The following is a 20,930-nucleotide window of genomic DNA, read 5'->3' as shown; positions in this document are numbered from 1 at the left end:
AGCTCCCTCTTCACCACGACAGATTGGTTCAGCGTCCGCATCACTGCAGATGTTGAACCAATCCGCCTGTCGATCGCCCGATCCCTCTTACCCTCACCCGTGAAAAAGACCCCGAGATACTTAAACTCCTCCACTTGAGGTAGGACCTCTCCCCCGACCCGGAGTTGGCAAGCCACCCTTTTCCGGTCGAGAACCATGGTCTCAGATTTGGAGGTGCTGATCCTCATCCCAGCCGCTTCACACTCGGCCGCGAACCTACCCAGCAAGAGCTGAAGGTCAGAGCTGGATGAAGCTAGGAAGACCACATCATCCGCAAAAAGCAGAGACGAGATTCTCCTGCCACCAAACTCGACACACTCCACACCACTGGATTCTTGGTGGCAAAATGAAAACAAAGTTCGAGGAGAACTCTGAAATGTCTCAAAAACTCAGTGATTCTCAATTTCTTTACAAAAGAGAGTAATTACAAGTGTCTGGAAACTGCCTCCAATTTTTCTCGGTTTAGTTTCTGAGAGTCTTGGGGGGGGGGGGGGGGGGTTAAAGCGCAAATGAATTTAGACTTCATTAGGATTAAATTGTGGCAGTAAAGTTAGCATTGTTGCTGCAATATCATCTACAATCTGGGCATATATCACCTAAAGGACTAGAATAACATTAGTTAGACCTCATCTTTAGGATTAACCATATTAAACTTTGCACTAAAGTGTCAAAACCATTTAAGAGAAATTCCAACAGCAAATTTGCATATTTGTTCAGTAGAGAAGCTCATCAACCCATTTCCAGTTGGTGAACCCTAAAGTTGATCCATATACAGCTTGTTTTCTGATTTTAAAACTCATCTGTTTTCCATAAATTATAGTCAAACTGCTCCGTAACATTTTTCCTCCTCTGAAAAAGCATCACAGTAATGAGAGCATCAATGCTGGTTGTCTGGTTTTAATGTTGTGGCTCACTGGAATCAAATAAAACACATCAGATGTGACGGAGAGGTCAGAAAGCCACTGATGAGCTGCAGAAGTTAGAAAACTCAGCAAAGAAATGATTCACTTGTGAGCATTCAGCCTAAATATAACTCGGTGAGTTTAAACCATCCATGTTAAAAGATGTGACCCACAGATCAGGCATCACCACTTTAGTGTTCAAAGTGCAGCATTTATGTTCTGTGTACGCTCCCGGTTTCAAATCAAGGGCTGTTTGAATATTCAACAGCATCTCCTGTTTAGAAAACCCCTCATTTTTCTCTCCAAGATACAGACACAACCAGTAATTTGGCTGCATTAATTAGCCTCTCAGAGAAAGATCGGCCGTTGGTGCACGGCTGTCCACGGTTTTAAAGAGACTGAATAAGAGACCAGCTGCTGCAGAGGCTGAAACTTTATCGTGAGTCATGGATTAGATTGTGTTAAATTAATGATTCGGGTCTGTGAAGTTGCTTAAACCAGACACCACTTAGTTGTGAAGGAGGACTACAAAGAGACATTCAAATTACATCCCAGAATCAAGGATTTCACATTTTTTAGCTAAAAATAATTTCTGAGACAAGCTTTCTCTAACAGTTCTTTAAAAACAAGTTTTGTATTTAAGAACTGTAGCAACTCTGTATTTTGATTTTGATTACGATTGATACGTTTTTTTCTACGATGAGAACGGAGGAGGGGGCTCCCACTTGCCCTCAAGGGACACATGCAGCGGGATATATGCTCGATTCCTGGAAGGAGTGGAAGGTCATCTGTCTCTTTCAGCTGTCCATTGAGGACGTCGAAGATATGTGGATATTTGGCCTGATGATCACTGGATTTCTTCTGATTGGAGTGGGAGGATATCTGGTTTTCTGGAAATTTGGGAAGACGGGAGTGATTGAAGGGCGACCCGCACCCATGGAAAGCACCGTCCAGGTGGAGACCTCACAGACTGGGACGTTACTCGAGGTGAATCGTAAGCTGGGCAATGTCTTAGCTGCGTTACCGGTATTAGTGCGCAAACTGGATGTCATCTCGGAGAGGGTCACCGGACGGTGTGGAGATGTTTAATAACCCGAATTGGCTTCACTGAAGGACTGGAATGACCAGTTACAGACTGAAGGCAGAGGGTAAAATTATCTCTGCCTGACCCAAACACAGTCTTGTTATCTGATGCCAAGGCAGTCTTGTACTGCCAACAACAGCCCCCACGAAGGAAGGAATGCAGACAGATGCTGTGTTTACCTCTGTAGCCAAGGTAAACAGAACAGAAAATAAAGCCCAGCTCTTTTAGGAATATATCTTGCCATCTTTCTTCTTGTTTGTGATGGTGTAAACTCCTGAAATCATGCGTAATATTGCAATTTTCCTGTGATTTGAGTGTCCACCCTGGGACTGGGAGATCGGGGTTCAAATCTGGTTGGGTCGTATTAAAGACTTTAAAAATGGGACCTAATGCCTCACTTAAGGGGTTGGATTGGGGGATTGAACCACCAAATAATTCCTGAGCACATCCACTGCTGCAGCTCACCACTCCCCACGGAGATGAGCCAAAGGCGGAGATGTAATTTTACCTGTGTGTGATGATGACTAATGGGACTTTAACTTTATTTCATGACCTTGCTGGACCCACTGTGTGGAACGCTTTCCCTGTCGCTTTGTGTCTGAAAGCTCACGGGTAAAACACATCTGTCCCATTACGCGCCGCTCACGCATCCAATGAAAAGGCTGGTTTACTCCCTTTCTCCTGGCTTCTCAGGAGGAGGAGGCTTTGGTCCTTCTTATACAGGGCATCTGTGTTGTTGGACCAGTCCAGTTTTCCCGTTGAGGTACGTAAAGATATCCCCCACCTCAAGGTCTGCACCTTGGGTGTTTACATTAGTGAGGAGGAGTGCTTCTTTGGAAGTCAATCACCATCTCCTTTGTCTTACTGGTGTTCAAGTGAAGGTGGTTAAGCTCACACCAGTTCGCAAAGTCCACGATGACTGACCTGTACTCCAGATTATTCCCCTCAGACACACAGCCAACAATGGCCGAGTCACCAGAGAGGGTCTCTGCCGTCTCTGCCGAGCGGTGGAGGCTGTAGGCTGTTTTTGAATCGCCCAAACAGGATGGGACCAGCCGTCCAATTGCTGACAAGAAAATCAAAGGGTAGGAATGGGAATGTATCCAATCAGCGTCGATGTTGTTTCAGAAGCATGATGGGCGATAGAGCTACGGCCAAAGGTTTCGTTGGTGTTCGGTAGAACTCGGCAGAGTCGTTTTTGGTCGTAACGCAGATGTAACATGGACGCCGCCAGTGACTACAACCATCATGGATACCGGATCTCAGCAGCCACTGAATTCAGTTCGTTCTCTTCTCCAGTATCCGTTCGAGAAGAGAACTATGGTGGAAAAACTTAATGTCAAAGAGCTTGGACCAGATCAGCCCGACGTAAAGATAAGCCAGCAGGAGAAGGAGAGAGGTAAACTGTACACACGAGGCTTCTCCCGAAATTGGTACACCAGGAAGGCTTGGCTAGCTGGATGCAATCACGCTAATGCGTTATGTTGCTTTCCGTGTTTGTTATTCAAAACAGCTGGGACAGATAAGTCATGGATTGAGTCAGGAGTTACAGACATGAAACATTTTTCTGAGAAGGTGAAGAAACACGAGTCATCCCGGGCACACATGGACAACAACACGGTGAAGCTAGCCATGCTAGGTAGAGCTAACATTGCCATGCAGCTCGACGAGGGAAACGGAAGAAATGGAGGACGTTTGGCCAGGGACAACAACAGCAGCTGGGTGCAGAGGTAAGCTGTACATTACATTTCTGTGAACAAGACAATCAGAATCAGAAATCCTTGGTTTTCCCACAAACCGGGACATTTGTTTAATAACATGTTTAATGTGCAATAACAACACACATACTTATTACAAATATTTAATCACGTAAATGTGTATTTCATGTAAATTTGTACATACATCAATCTGATTCCATTTTACTTGTTACACTTCTGCTGCAGCAAACAAATTTCCCAGCTTTTGGGATAATAAAACATTTCTGATTCTCATCAGATGTTTTTACTTCAAATGTAAAAACATCTGATTGAGAATCAGAAATGTTTTATTGTCCCAAAAACTGGGAAATATGACATTTGTAAGAGGATACTGATGACATTATTTCCTATGAAAGTGTTTCCTATGTACTTATCTGTTGTTTTTTTATTTATCTACTTTAAAGAGGATTAAGACTTTCCTTGAGGAACGCCATGACACAGGATGGGCTGAATGCTCTTGCCATGCTCTCCATGGAAAAAAGCTTGTCACAAACATTCCTGACTTCAATAAAAAGCTAATCGAGAGCTTTGCCACTCAGAAGGACAGAAGGGCAACATTTCTGTACAAATGAGGTATCACACACACACACATGCATCCACTTGATCTGTGTATAAAGTTGACCTTAGCACAACACTCCAGAAATATTTAACAGTGTAAATTTCTGGCATTTTGTCTAAGTAGTGTTTACTACCCTTACTGTAACAGTCACCTGCTCATAATTTTTCGTGTTCACTCAAATGTTGAAATTAAACAAAATGTTTTTGTTACTTGCCTCTTGCATTGCCTATTTACCATTTATGGTCATGTTGTTTTATGTGCAATTTAATGCAGTATTTTTCAACCTTGGTCTGCAAGGCAGCGTGCCAATAGTCAGACACACCTGGATTAATCAGTTTGTCCAATGATGTAAGACAGGAAATAAAAGAGCTGTGCTTAATTCAGAAAATAGTGAAGTTGTGCACAAAGCTCAGAAAGCACAAGTTTGTTTAAAAATAAAAAATAGCACAGCCCCACCAAAAATATTTTTCACCAGCCGCCACTGCTCAGCTCCCTTTTGGAAAGAAGGACAGGTCACAAATGAATCTCTCAGCATGTCAAGCACTAGACAAGCACTCTCACACAAACCAACACAGATTACACACTTGCCAGGCTCTCTCTGACTGCAGACCGTGCAATCTCTGTAATTACTGGTGGGGAGTTGAAATAGACGGAGGGATTTTAGCAAATAGAAGAAGAAACGCTTCACAGGCTTTGGTTCATCTCTGTTTGTTAAGAGGCAGAATAGATGGATGGAGACGGGAGGCTAATTTAGAACAAACTCCTCAATCAAACTGGAGTTTTTTTTATTTCAACCAATAACTACAAAATCAACATTTTCCTTTGGTTTGTAATTTAAATAATCTATTAGAGTGCTCTCTTTGATGTTGGTTGGTTTAAAGCTCCTCTGACCTTTTAGATGTTCAGATTTACATTAAACATTCAGCAGCCATAGTGATGCAAAAGTTTTGAAAATAACCAAGACGGAAAATAAAAAGCTGACAGTGATGTCTGCATAAAGCTGTAATGGGTACTGGTTTTACTGGTTACTGTGGTAAAATCTATGGTAAGTATTGAATTAACATGCCCCAAACTTAACAAAATCCCTTCTAAACTTAGATTATTCTAAAAACATGGAGACGCTTGAAAAACGTCACCTTGTATTAGACTTACTTTAACATCCAAATTATTATTTTACGTTTTCATTAGGGGTGCATCGATCTATCGGCCCCGATCTCATTTTTTTTTTCCCCAAGATCGGTGATCGGCCAAAAACTGCAATCAGTGCACTGCTAGTTAATGTAAAAGCAAATTCTTGCTATAGAAAAATGTTTTTGGCCAAATACAAAAGTTTTGCTTTCAAAATTGGTAAAATGAAAGTCTAAAGGAACAAATATGGTTTTGTAGTTCAAACAGCAACGCTTAAATATGTTCATTTATATTTGAGAACATTGTCTTCGAGAACCTCATGTCCAGTTGAAACTGGTATTGATTCATGAGTATTCATATTGGTTTTCTCAATGAATAGAAATTGAAACATTGACGTAATCTGCTTTAGAAAAGACAAAATCGTATCGGTGTCGGCAAGTCAGGTTTTTCTCAAGATCGGTAATCGACCAAATACTATTATTGGTGCACCTCTAGTTTTCTTTTACATTATACAGCCTTTCTAGACCAGAGGACATTTGAAGTTTAAGTCTTAACACTGCAGTGAAGTTGGGCTTTAAATTCTGTTAAAGTAGTTTAGGACATGAGTCCTTCCGTCTGCACAGCCCGTGGTAACAGAATTGCTGTTTGAGAGGAAAGTAGATACTTCCATTTTTATCAGTTTAATCTGAGACACATTCATTTTAAAGCGATGTGCATTTGCCTTGGCAATAGGGGGCAGTACATACCTAAATCATTGCAAGCAAGCAGTATTTTTTTGTTCGAGTTAGACCTTACCAACAAAAGACCTGAAAATATATGTAACTCTCATATAAGCTCTTTTATTATTCATTGTTATATGATACTTTTTTCATTATGGAATCATGTTATAATATCAAAGGCCTCTCTGTGCTTCTCTCCTGCATGAGCTCTAAACAGCTGCAGGAACTCCAAAAGGGAGTGAAAGTGTTCCTTCCTTCAGTTCCTCAATACAAGAACAACTGTCTTTGTTAGCAAAGGATGTTGCAGGATGTGTCCTGGTCATCTCAAGGTTGCATGTCCTTGGGATGAATTGGTCTTTCATTAACAAGGCTATTAGCTGACGTGCGTCTACAGGTGCAGATGGCAGAATTACGTGTGTGTATGGCAAACTGCGTATGTTACATTCCTGTGCTTTTCAATAAAAATCAGCCGTTTCAGCAGAACGGCGAGAGTCTGTCCGAAGCAACTGACGGGAGCAGGTCGCGGGACCTGCTGTATGTTGCAAAGGCTCTCCCCCTCATGAGCGGTGAAAACAGTGACTGGACTTCTGATCATTTGTCTCCACATTCTGCCAACTCAAAAGGTGTTTAACTCCATCTTCTCCGTACCCGTGCTTGGTCTAACAGAAGAAAGACCAACAAATTTGGCGTCACGAACAGGATTTTTTCTTTTTGAAGAAAAAGGAGTTTTTGGAGGACAATTTGACCAACCGACCCAGTGAACGATCTTGGCACAGAACACCGCGGTGGAAAACAAGGTGAGCAGAACCTTATTTCTAAAAACTGCTCATTGGATTTATCCAAAGCCTTTGTGTCCAGAATCATAGTAGCTGTGGTCCTAAAATAATAGTTGGAGAAGAAAGTGGAGACAAGTGCAGAAGAGATAAGAGATTTTTGTAATGGTTTAATGGTGAAATAAGATAAGGATTTTTACAATGGTTTAATGATAAATGAGATAAGGAAATAGTACAGAAGAAGGGTTGGAGGCCCAGGGTTATTAGAGAAGCCCTAAATTCCATTTTCCAGGTCGTGGCTGACCACACTATTTGCTGACGAGCGAATAGAAAATATAACGAGGTTATATTAAGCTAGGGTAGGGCCTTAGGGGTGGGAACCCTAAAATACTGCAGGTCAAGGACCTGGTTTAGGTTAAGGCCCTGGGAGGCTAAAGAGAGCTCCCTAAAGTTTAAAGTACAGGTCGAGGACCTGGTATGGGTTAAGGGCCTGGGAGGCTAAAGAGAGCTCCCTAAATTCGAAAGGTCGAGGACCTTTGCATGAGATGAGAAAAATGTTCTAAGGTAACTGTTTTTGCATAAAATAAGCAATGTTTTAAATATGACAAGCAGCCCAGTTGAAGCCACGAGAAATAAGGTTTTATTGAGAAAGTCAGCAGAAAAGGCGATGAAGGAAAAGGGGTAGATGTTAACAGTAGAGGTAACTGGAGCAAGATTTGGGAAGTGAAGGCTGCAGAATCGAGAGAAAAAGGCACAGCTGTAGACAAGCTTCACTGTGTGTGTAAGCTGAGTTCAGCCTGTGTGTGTGAGGCGCAGCAAGAGGCTGCTTACGGCTCTGGATTGAAAGCGCAGCACTAGGAGAGTGCAGAATGCAGAGCAGAGTTTTGGGAGCTCCGTGTGTGTGTGTGTGTGTACAGCGCTGGATGGTGTGTGTGAAGGCCTGATGCGGTACCAGAAAATAAATAAATAAGATAAATAAGAGCTTTAAAAAGTTGCAACTCGTATATGTAAATTACACTGCAGTGCTAAAATTAATGTTTGGAGCTACGCAAAATTCAAATTCTGCAACCCTGTTCTGATCAGTCTTTGAACAGAACACCATAAGTTAATAAATAAAAGGTTTTTAAAGTAACATATGTGTATGTATGTGTGTATGTATGTATATGTGTATACATATATATACATATGTAGTGTACAAGCGTGATAATCATTTGTGTGCGGAGCAGCATGTGAGGGACCCCGATCTGGGGGTTAAGTGGCCTGGAGATAAAAAAAAAAAAAAAAAAAAAAAATTGCAATTGGATTTGCTCTAATGTTACATAAGGCCTGCTTAAAAGCATAGTAAGCATTAAATTCTGAAAATAACCAGTGCAGTGTTAAATAAATTCTGTGCTTAAAATATTATATATATATATAGAGAGAGAGAGAATAAATAAGTGACGGACTGACTTACTTTAAAAAAAAAAAAAAAAAAACTGTGACTAACAAAGAATGTCTCTGTGCCTTGTGAATGAGTGGATGCGTGTCTTCTTGCATGAGAAGTAAATGCTGCTTTCGCTGGATCTTCTCCTGAATGACTCAGTTTTTAATAGAGGGAACAGCTGCTTGAGAAACAGGGTGCGGTCCATGTTTTTGCTAGACGGTTATTTAGTTCAAGAGACTGTGGAAACAATAGAAAAAGAATTTATCGTTAGTGTGATGACAAGTAAATCCTTTAAAATACAAAAGTTGCATGGTTGTGGTTATAAAGGAAGTATTTTGTCTGATTATGGGCCGTGGAGTCAGCTGGACTCCCTCGCTCTCTCTGTTTTTCTGTGTAACATGCAGTTTTAAGCAATTTGTGACTTTAGAAAGGATATTTTTCGGTGTTTTGGACGTACCTTAAGGCTCCTGGTTAGGGTATTCAGGAGATCCTTCCTCTCGGACAGATCTAGTGAGAATGACTGGAGTTTCAGCCTGGGGACCTGACTCCACCCACTTTTACACACAAGAATCCCATAGTCTAAAAATAGCACAGGGTGCTGCGAAAAGCAGCTCTGAACTTCTCAGGATCATCTTTATGAAAACCATAAAATTAACAAATAATCAGTCAAGAAATAAAATATTTGTTAAATCTTGCTATAAAACAAAATCCAATAATTGTCTTGCCTCAGCATTAAGAACCATTAACGTTAATGGCTGGATTTTGGGACGCTGAATAATGAAAAAACAGATAAACTAAGTATTATTTCCTGTAACCTGGCTAGAAACTGTACCAGGCTGTTTTGAGTTAAAAACTGGTAGTTATTTTCCTAAAATAAAAATAGATAAATAAAAAATGAAAGGAGGGATCTTGCATTTGGGATAGATTGTGCCTAATGTTTAAAACCTGTGTAGAACTGATTTGATGATTCAGAACAAATTGTGCATAGGAAGTAGTCTAGATTTACCTTTGAGTCAATAAAGTTGACTAATTATTAGAAACCATCGTTGATTTTGATTTGTAAAAAGAGAAAGTTCTGTCATTTCAACCCAATCAACATATTTAAGGAAAACGTTTGCTGTGCATTGTGGCGGGCATGAACTTTACTGGGTGGGCCTGTCACAACCAGCTGCAAAGAATGTTTGGGTCTGACTTCTATACAAAGAGAACCTGGAAGCCCTCACCAAAAGCTGTGACTTATAACATCAAGACGGGGAGCACTACAAGATGGACAAAGAGGCAGAAACTTATTTGCCCTGCTGCTGATGAAACAAAGTACAAAAGGGGGAGCATGTGTGCTAACATGTGAACTTTAATCAATGACGGTGGTCATCCTGGACTTACAAAGAGAGGCTCAAAAGAGACTGTTTCCTATGGTTACACCCAGTAAAAGAGTGCTTGCTGCAGTCAGGTAATGAACAAGGCTTTTTGGCAACAACCAGTTGAATTGATGAAATGTCAGAACTGTGGAAAATTTACTAAACTACTGTAGAACATAGTTAACTGAGAAAGTTAGCCTAAAAAAAAAGATAATAATAATAACAATAAATAAATAAATAATAGGATTAGTAACCTGGATTTCAGCCCAACTCACCATTGGACGTCAATATAATCTTTATTGTCTTAGGATTCTCAGCTGCAGCGGACATGCAGTAAAGCCTTATTTTCTTTTCAAAACGGAATACATCAGCGTCATCACTTATTTTCATTGGTTAAGGAAACGGTGTCTATTTATAAGTCTAGGAGAACGCTTTAGGCTTCAACAGTTCTCTCCTTCGAGCAAACATGCGCAAATTTCCGGACAGTTTATAGTAACGTTCCATCCCATTCCATTCATTGCATAAAAATAAACATTAAATGAATAATTTGGCATTCAGCTGACTAAATGATTCATGGAACATCTCATCCGAGACAACAGTGTTGTTTCAGCTCCGTTGAGTTTCCCAACAGATCTAGCCAAACCTAGCTGATCCTATATTTTTCTATCAGCTGTAAGTTCTAACGTAGAAAATAATGTTACAAAAATATTGAATAATGGTACCCCTCATTTGATAAAAATTATGTTCACATTTTTATCTTGTGAAATCTTTAACATAATATTTTTAATTGGCCTTTTTGATGACAATTGGCTAAAAAGTCTTTAAGATTATCATCACAGGATGGCATGATAAATAAGTAAATAACATAAATAAATAAATAGATAAAAATAAGAGAGAAAAAGCAAAATTAATTAAATGAAACGTAATAGTAATAAAACGTTAAATTGATCTAAAATCTGTCATTCAGTGCCACTGGAAAAAGGAAGAGGATAGGGGAGTATTTCTTAGCACAAATCACGTTATTGATTTAGCAATGCAGCTTAATTTCAGATGCTTTAAGGATGATACTAACTTGTGTTATAGATGGAGGAGTAGCACAGAAACACACTTCTAGATGAGGAGATAAGGAAAAAAACTGCTGATTACCAATACTATGCACAAACAAACCTGTAACTGCAGTTTCGTTATTTATGAATTAACCTTAAGTAGTGAATTAATTCTTAGGATTTCTTGTGCGAGTAGTGTTCTTAAAAAAGAAAGAAAGAAAGAAAGAAAGAAGGTAAGAAAGACAGGTAGTTTAGGTAAGGGACAACCTGAAACTATTTGGTTGAATTGATAGTAAAAGTGGTTGTCCTAATTTCTAATTGGAGAGATCACACCGCAACATGAGTTTAGAACGGCAGTTATGGGAAGTTTTGTTGGATTAATTTGATTACACGCTTTAGGTCTTATTTTTTTCTTTCCACTGATTTAGCGTTAGGTTAAGTGTTTTCACACTTTCGCTTCAGTCTGACATTTGCTTGGTGTGTGAGGGCACAGAGACGTGTATGGACCGTGTGTTTGACTGTGTTTGTCTTGTCTGTTTGTTTATTTATCTATATGGGCATGGCCGAGCCTTGAGAAACATCAACAAAGCCATTGGACTATTCTGAGTAAATTGACCAATTCAAATTCAGGATCCTGAAACAATTTGGCTATAACCTCTAATTGATGAAGGACATCTTAAGAATTCATTGTACAAGGCTTCCTCTCCAGTGTTGCCAGAACTGTTATAAAACCCATGCATGGTTGTATATTTTAGTTTGATCATTTATACTCATTGAATTATTGTTGTTTGCTTTGTGTTTTAATTTCTTTGTAATTTTTTCTCTGTGACACAGGTGGAGATGCTGGTGGCAAAGTGGATCCCACTCATTTCTTTCTCCCACACACATTCTTACTCTCTCTTTCTCTCTGTGTATGTGCATGTGTATGTGTTTGTGTGTCTGTGTGTGTCCATGTCGTGATGTCACTGTACCTTTAATTGCGCTTGCTGTTCGTAACTGTATGTGTCTGATGTTGAAGGTATCAGAGGCTAGGGTCAGTAAGAGCTAGGACATTTTTGTGCATAACCTTTAATCCCTAGGCGATCGGTTCGGGGAACTTCTGGTCCGGCCAGAGTGTGAATCTTCCTACCAACTATCTGCCGAGATCAATTGGACTGCACAAGCCGAGAAAGCCTTCATTGGACCACAACCACACACACGAAGATACTTCGCCTTCGGTGCCAGGCGTCTGGGTCCTGCTGAAGGTCACCAAAAGAAAGTGGACGGAACCGAGGTGGACCGGACCCTACAGGATCACTGAGAGGACGTCACACGCTGTCCGGCTGGATGGCAAAGGAGACTCCTGGTACCATTGGACCCAGTCTGCTGCAGCGGAAGAGCCACACCGCACCCTGACCGAGGTCCAAGAGAACCTGTCACAAGGAGAGGAGCCTAACCTGGAAGAGAAGCAGCCGACATCTGCCTGACCAGAAAAAGGATCCAAAAACCAGGAAGAGAAGTAGCTGACTACAGTAGCGTGCCAAGCTACCAATTCTGCGGGACGAGGTAGCATGCCAAGCTGCCACCACATCCTGCAGGACGAGAATCTTGACATCATCACCCCCTGCAGCTGCCTGGAGCCAGTGGAGGGACCTCAACAGGGGGAAGAAGTAACCACCATACGAACATTCTACAAGGGTTATATTTTACACCCTCATTTATTTTACAAGGATTGATCACCATTGCCATCTCTCCTCCACCTGCTGACCCAATTATCCAGATGCCCTTGTTACTAGCCAATCCTAACATCTATTTGGGAGGGGAACCCTCTGATGACAGTGATGACTCTCATGATGAAGAAGATGATGTTAGAGTGTGAGAATGTTCAGTGATTTATGTAACAATCCCTTCACCTGTTCATTTCTATGAGTTTTTTGATTGTGTTGTTTTTATTTTTTTGATCATTGATGTCCTAGGCATGCCCACTCTGTGCCAAAAGGTGTTCGCCCCAAAATGGGGGGACATGGGGGAATTTTCCCTATTAACGTACGACAATTAGGGTTTTTCGCCCTCATACGGTGAGCATGCGATCCATTCATGTTGTAACATGTTCAGTTAAAAATATGATCATGTTTTTTGTATTACTTTACTGCTGGAAATATGAGAAGCTGTAATCTGATTGATTGTTTGTATTTGTATTTTAAAACTTTGCTTATTGGATTCTTTTTGATGGAATTTGGTGTTATTGTTTTGATTTCTTATATCTTTATTGAACTCTTAAAAGAGTTCAAAAGGGGGATTGAAAATATATGTAACTCTCATATAAGCTCTTTTATTATTCATTGTTATATGATACTTTTTTCATTATGGAATCATGTTATAATATCAAAGGCCTCTCTGTGCTTCTCTCCTGCATGAGCTCTAAACAGCTGCAGGAACTCCAAAAGGGAGTGAAAGTGTTCCTTCCTTCAGTTCCTCAATACAAGAACAACTGTCTTTGTTAGCAAAGGATGTTGCAGGATGTGTCCTGGTCATCTCAAGGTTGCATGTCCTTGGGATGAATTGGTCTTTCATTAACAAGGCTATTAGCTGACGTGCGTCTACAGGTGCAGATGGCAGAATTACGTGTGTGTATGGCAAACTGCGTATGTTACATTCCTGTGCTTTTCAATAAAAATCAGCCGTTTCAGCAGAACGGCGAGAGTCTGTCCGAAGCAACTGACGGGAGCAGGTCGCGGGACCTGCTGTATGTTGCAAAGGCTCTCCCCCTCATGAGCGGTGAAAACAGTGACTGGACTTCTGATCATTTGTCTCCACATTCTGCCAACTCAAAAGGTGTTTAACTCCATCTTCTCCGTACCCGTGCTTGGTCTAACAGAAGAAAGACCAACAGACCTTTAGGGTCAAAAGCCCCTGGGAGCGCAACCTCCAGCAAAATAACAAGCACAAAAGAGTCCCTTTCACCACTGGCAACAAGTTAAGATGTAAATGTGTAAAACAATAACATTTATGAATGGTTTAAATTTTGTAACCGTTTGTTTGAAATCAGTAAATGTGTTTTGTCCTCATGGGCTCCCGTAGAAGGAAAATGGCATCTAATATGGCTTTGCCTAGAAATTTGGACCCGCTCTCATGTATTTTAGACTTGATTTTTATAGTTATATTTTTCAACAACTGGGCATCATTTATTTCATTTATGTCATTTTCGCTGCCACTGAAGACTAAAGTTGTGAATTGCATTATTTAATTGGGCGGGCGTGGACGCTTCGTAAAAACGCTAAAAAATGCAGGCAGTCAGGAGGCTTTCTGATCAGAAAATGGCTGGCAGTGAATGAGTTAAAAAAAAGGACCTGAAAGCTGGAAGTTGTTGATGACTAATAGATTTTTTGATGCCCGTGGGTTGCAATATCTACTCTGAACTGTGTGGTGCTAAAGAGTCTAATTATTTACATACTGGGCCTTTCAAAACCCTTCATGATAAGAGCTCTGAGTTAATGCAGCTGGTCAAATAAAATTAAATAAACGACATAAACCTCCTTATAAACCACGGCTGCTAAATCACATCAAAACACTTCATCAAGCATAGCTGGATCATCAAGATCAGTTTATTAATCAGAAACCTTCCATATCCAGTCCTAGATGCTGGTGAAGGTTCTCAGTCATCCAGGTCAGGGTAATCCAAAAGGCTTCAAATGAAGGCAACTGCAATTCTTTGGTTTCTTGAAAATATGTTGCTTCTCATCCAAAGAGCTTTGTCAATTCATGAATTCAGAATTGACAAAGCTTCTCGGATGAGAACTGAAACATTTTCAAGAAACTAAAGAAGTCCAGTTGCCTTCATTTGAACTACGGCTGCAAAATATATCCCAAAAGTATCGTCATCGCGATATCAGCATGTGCAATACGCATATCGAAAAGAACAGAAATAAAAACGCAGTGAATGGTCAGCTCAAATGTTTGTTACACATAATGCATTTTGTCAATCAAACAGAAGTTTTTGACAAATCAAATAGAGCCCTTCGCCCATTTGGCCAATCGGGTGGGTTCTCATAGGTTAGATGTCCGCCCCCGAGGCGGACATCACTTTATTTGGATGGCTAGCAAAAACCTGAGTTAGCTTTGTTTCACTCTTTCTGCTGATTCTGCTTTCCCCAGGGTCCACTGATTTCCTTTTCTTTTCCCCTTTCCTCACATCTCTTGATCACAATTTTTGCTCTTCCCATTTTTTATGAATTTTTTTAGTAAGTTGTAAAAAAAATTTTTTTTGTTTTAGATATTTTTGGTTCCCGAGTTAAGTTTTTATTCATTGAAAGTCATCGCAATATGAATCACCGTTATCGCGTATCACATGTTTTCCTAATATCGTGCAGCCCTAGACATGCCTACTGCCCTCTAGTGGAGGATTTACAGGTGGAAAGGTCCAAATTTATTTAGTTTATTAATTTACTATTAAAATATAACTGATTGTTAAGTTATTACATTACCACAGACTAAACATAGTTTACAATAAAATATTAGATTTTTTGCTGCATCAAGTGTTTGTCCTGCTGACTATAACGAGCATGTGGCAGCATCATGTGATTTATTATACAGTAGGTACTGGAACTTGTTAAAGTTTTCCAACTGAGAATAAATATGTGACATAAAATGATTGTAATTCACTTTGACAGCTAGGAACACAATTAATGCTGTTGGCTGATCATTTTTGAGTAGGTAGAGGACTTTTGGCTGATTTTACAAATTTCACAAAACATAATACACCCAAATATAGCTAGTGTTAAAAAGGGAAGAGAATAGTGTGATGCATCATCCTATGAAACCAAAGTTAGCACCTATCAGTGTCCTGGTCTCTGTCTGAGGCTGTGATAGCTAACAGAAATAGGGTTATATTTGGCAAAAGTGCATTGTTGAAGGAATCACTTCCTTAAAGCATTCCAAGAATAAAAGCAAATACATCTGCATCACAACATAACACTGCAGCTAAAAGGACACAAATGGCAATGGGAAACATGAAGGTGTGGATAATTTTTTTATTAGAATCCAGAAGCTTTTTAACATTTTAGCCGTGTTACAAGTTCAATGATGTTTCAGAGAATCAGCAGTAGGAAAACACTGAGAGGTTCCCAGCGACTGACACAGAAACTGGATGTTTATCGTTTGTACTCTCAGCAGGATTATTCATGCTCGGAGCGCCTTTCACTGTTTCTCATTAAAGTTCATCTGCTCTCAAAGTGCTTCAACACACACAAAAACTGACCTTGTACCAGGAGCGCTGATGGCAAAGTAACGGCTGGTGTACACAAATATGTCATTGGGGATTAACTTTACATCCCATGACACCATCTTCTACCTCTCAGGCAAAGCTGAGAATTGTAGAAATTATTTTCTGTGGAGGATTACTGATGAGGAGCTGTTGAGCCAAAAACACGCCATTTTCACCAAGAAGATCAAGATTTTAAAAGAGAAGAACAGCTTTAAACACAAGTCTGATTATGATTTAGTTTCAGTTGTTGAGTTTTTCATTGTGCTGTTACTTTTGCATCTCATTAAACCTTCTGGGCCACTTAGTCGCACCACCTCTGCAGACATTATTCTCTGAAATGAGATCTACGAGCAAATAACATCATCAGGGATAACAGATAACAGTAGCTAAGGAGGTAGGGCGGGTTGTCCAGTAATATTCGGTCACTCAGAGTTTTTCATGCAAGTGTGGCAAGGTGAAGAAACGAGGGCCTGGGTGGGATTCGATCCTCAGACTCCCGGTTGAGAGTCATGCGCGCTTACCAGTCAGCCAAAGGGACCTCCCCCTGGCCAAGTAGCTAGGGCGTGTGATCAATCGGGTCACAGTGGCAGGACGCTCACACTGTCACATCTTCTCCCCTCTTTCCACAAGCACGTCCTCATGCTCCCGTGCAGGGTGCCACAAACTTCACATCCATGGACCTACTTAACAGTACTACATGGATCCGGCCAACAACGCCAAATGTGGCAAGGGGAAAGCGTCCTTCCTGGTCTTTTTGTTCAACTGATGATAATCCACACATAAGCGTAGACCACCATCTTTCTTTTTAACCCACACGACAGGAGAGGCATAGGGACTATAACTCTCCCGAACCACCTTGGCCTGCAAAAGGTGATTAATGTGGTCCTTCACTAAATCATATTCAGAAGGAGGTATCTGCCGATAACGCTGCTTAACTGGCACGCCATCCACCAAGGAGCACTCAAGGGTAGACCACCTAGCAGGTCCCATACCACTAGTATACCACACCGCATCAGGGCTTTTCCACAAATCTGTACTTCAAGCTCCAAGTAACGACTGTAAGGTATAGCAGAACCATTGGCGGCTTTTAACCGCAGCCAATTACAGGACTGTAGGCGCTCAGGGCCCCACACCTGAAAGTGGTCCTGAAAAAATCGTTCTGTCATCGACCCTGTATCCACCAAACAAGGAACCGTTACACCCCCCATGACCACATCCACGTGAGGACAAGCCGATATCAACTCTGTCAAATTACCCTCGTTACGCCATCCTGTTTGTGACACCAAATGTGGCAAGGTGAAGAAACGAGGGCCCGGGTGGGATTCGATCCCCAGACTCCCGGGTGAGAGTCATGCACGCTTACCAGTCAGCCAAAGGGACATCCCCCTGGCCAAGTAGCTAGGGCGTGTGATCAATCGGGTCACAGTGGCAGGACGCTCACACTATCACACAAGCTGAAAATAGTCTCCTACACTTATCTCCTGCATTAGCTTCTGATAGAAAAAAAAGACTGTGAAACTCCATGATTAGAAAAGCCGGATAGCCCTACTTCACACTTGTCACTGAACATTCATGGACTCACCCATCTTGAATCACGATGGGGAAGGCTGATTTTGGTTTCAGCAGAGAACGTCTCAGCTAGAAGTAGCTAAACATTGGCATTAGCAACTCGCCACACAGCAGAACTCCTCCAGGCTTGTATTATTTGTGGAGATAAAACATCAACATTGGAGTCAGTAGAGCCACCAGTACAGCTACCAAAGATGCCATTGGTGCTTTAGCTCACCTAGTTAGACGTCGGACTCACATGCAGGAGACCCGAGATCAATTCTGGGTGTGAACATAGTTTATTTAGAGTTTCTTTTTTACATTAATGGTATTTTTTTTACAGTAAGATGCCCAAATTTTATTTGAGACTCGCCGAACAGTATTGAATTCACAGATAAAAAAGATGTGGGTTCAACTTTCATTTTGGAACAATTTTTCAACCAAGGGAAGGGAATGATCTGAGCATGCAGGAGGACTGACCCATCATAAACCTTTGTCGGCTGTGCTGAAGAGAAAGGTACAGAACCAAATTATTTAATTAATTAGCTGCGCGTTCTCCTGTCCTCTGTCCCACACACACACACACACACACACACACACACACACACACACACACACACACACACACACACACACACACACACACACACACACACACACACACACACACACACACAACACACACACACAGGACTGTCTCAGCTGTTATTTTCATTAAGGAGTGTGCACGTACAGCATGCGCGCCTCGTGCATGAGCCTACTATTGAAGCTGCCGTTATGCTTTTGGCCTGAAGGGGCAATCGCGAGCATAAAAATTCAAAACTCCGTAAAGTCCCTTTAATCACTGTTATCGCATATCGCAGGTTTTCCTAATATTGTGCAGCCCTAGAAGTTCTGACGGCTACAGGAGAAGCAGTTGTGTGTTGGAGCTCATCTAGCTTCTGGTGTAAAGTAATAACTTCATGAGGGATTATATTTGAAGGCTGTGGCTCGTTTAACGCAATGTGGCGACTTTGACGCTTAAAAGTAAAATTTTGCAGCCTTACTAATAATTTCAATGTTTCGGCCTTGATTTCCTCATTTTCGGTTTTCAGTTTCGGCTAAGAATTATCATTTCGATGCACCCCAAGTTAAAATGACAAATGCACTGCGAGGAGAAAAGTTTCATTTTTGGTTCTACTAAACTGACACTGGGGGGGTGCTAAAGGCAAGCCAAACTGCATAGTATCCCTTTAAAAACGTTTTTGCTAGCTTTGTATTTTAAAAAATTTTACACTTTTTTTCTAATGTATTACACAGTATAAGTACATGTTTACTAAATCTACCTTGGAGCTCCACAGAAGACAGTCCTGTCTCTTCACTGAGAACTTCGACCTGCAGAAAGTTACGCATCAGAAGTTGGTTGGATGATTAATGGTGATAAGACTGAAATAAACTGTTTTTGTGCCTTAAATTGTGTTTCAAAAAGTCCCCATTTATGATGTCACAAATGGGGAAAAATGAATAGGGACCACCTCTCACATGCAGGAGAGAGCTGCTGCTTTATTCCAAGTCCCTCCCTGATATTGGAGTTTCTCAGCTTATAGTAGCTGGTTTGATCAACACAAACTGAAAACAGGTTGCTTTCCTGCAGTGGTAGACTAGAGTTGTGTGGACTTGAGTCACATGACTTGGACTCGAGTCAGTAATTTGATGACTTTAGACTTGAAAAAACGTTTAAACACTTGGATTTGAATTAGACTTGTACACCAGTGACACTGACTTTGACTTGACTTGAACCTGTTTACTGGAAAATACTTGATATTTTCTCCAAATGTAGCCTAATTTTAAACATCTATTATTTCAAAACTGCCCACTTTTAAGCCACTCACGCCTCAAATATTAACAAACAGACATCTCTCTGTGGGCTGGTGTGTGTGTGTGTGAGAGAGCTGCAGCACAAACAATCAGATTTTTTTAAAAGCTACCCAAACCCTTAGTCTCTCTAAATAGCGCTGCAGCTGACGACTCCCAAGAGAAACTTCTTTCAATTACATGAACTACGAATTAGTTGACAAAAATATAATATAGGACATCTGGAAATAAACTGAACAACATCAGAATATATGGAGTCCCAGAAGACAGGAGGGGAAATCCTTGATTGATTTCATGTCTGATTTATTTTTTTAGCATATATCCCTGCCGGATGGAACTGAACTACAGATACAGCCGGCGCACAGAGCTTTGCTTCCAAAGCATAGCCACATCCCCAAGATCAATAATAGTGAACTTCCTACAGTTCACGTAATAGGCGTCATTTTAACCGGGGACGCCGGGGACATGTCCCCGGCAAAATTTGTGATTGGCAGCTGTGTCCCCCCCACTTTCAAAAACGTCTGCTGATGAGGAATTTTGTTTTACCAGCTCAGATCTTATACCAGGGGACGGCAACCTATTCCCATCAAAGAGCCATTATTACCCATTTCCCACGGTAATTTTGGACGGACCTTAATAAGCAGTGACTTAAGTGAAGCAGGCAGGTCGCGCTAGAAAATTTAGTTTAAAAAGACGTCATAAATGTGTTCCCTGTCCTTTTTATTTATAAAATATGAAGTAAAAACTCACAATTTAATTTTCATTCATTTGTCATTAATATGTAGTCTACACCCATGTGTTAAGTGGACCATCTTCCAGTAAAAGCAAAGCATCCAGCACCACCTCTCCAAATGCGGAAAATGTGCATCAGCCGCTAGTTAGGCGCGCTGCGCGCACCATCAGCTGATCAGCCCAGACAAGAGCAGAGCAAATAGAGAAAGAATAGAGGATAATTGTGTCTGGATGTGGATGGAGATTACATTTTACAGCAGCCTGATCATTATTTAAATGCCGCTTCTGCTCCACATAAACTTTGTGCGTGATCAAATGTCTCTACGCGTCATGCGTCTCCATATTAGAGACGGGAACAAGCGCTGTTCAGCCAAAGTTTCATAATTTCATAAAAAGAACATTTTTCCAAGTGACACATCCCTCAGAGAGACCGGGTTTCCAGACTGTTTCAGTGGGAGGAAATCTTATCGCATGCGCCATGGTTCTGCACTGCGCTGCGAACCCCAGATCTTCAGCTCACTGTCCACGGGCGCTCCGAGCCGCGCTGAACACAGTGTACAGTATAAAGCTCTGATGTTCTGATGGGAATATTTTACCTCCGCGATGTGCGTTAACGATTAAAATGTCAGCTCATCCATGCGCATCAGTGTGCATCGGGGTAATTTCTTCAAACCAAGCAACATCCTTGAGTTCATCTGTCAAAATAAACAGTCAAATGGAAATATATGTAACCTGTCGTTTAACTGTTTTGCCTTCCTGTGAAGAT

At 41.0% G+C, this 20,930-nt stretch overlaps 1 long non-coding RNA gene across 1 annotated transcript in view; it reads right to left on the bottom strand.

Moving 5' to 3' along the window:
• Positions 1-20,930, bottom strand: part of LOC139066324 (uncharacterized) — a 108,447-nt gene that overhangs the window by 1,468 nt on the left and 86,049 nt on the right. The window lies entirely within an intron of this gene.

Source organism: Nothobranchius furzeri, chromosome 2 (genome assembly GCF_043380555.1).
Source record: "Nothobranchius furzeri strain GRZ-AD chromosome 2, NfurGRZ-RIMD1, whole genome shotgun sequence".
In the NCBI taxonomy this organism is placed as follows: domain Eukaryota; kingdom Metazoa; phylum Chordata; class Actinopteri; order Cyprinodontiformes; family Nothobranchiidae; genus Nothobranchius; species Nothobranchius furzeri.
This window is presented reverse-complemented; position numbering and strand designations above follow the sequence as displayed.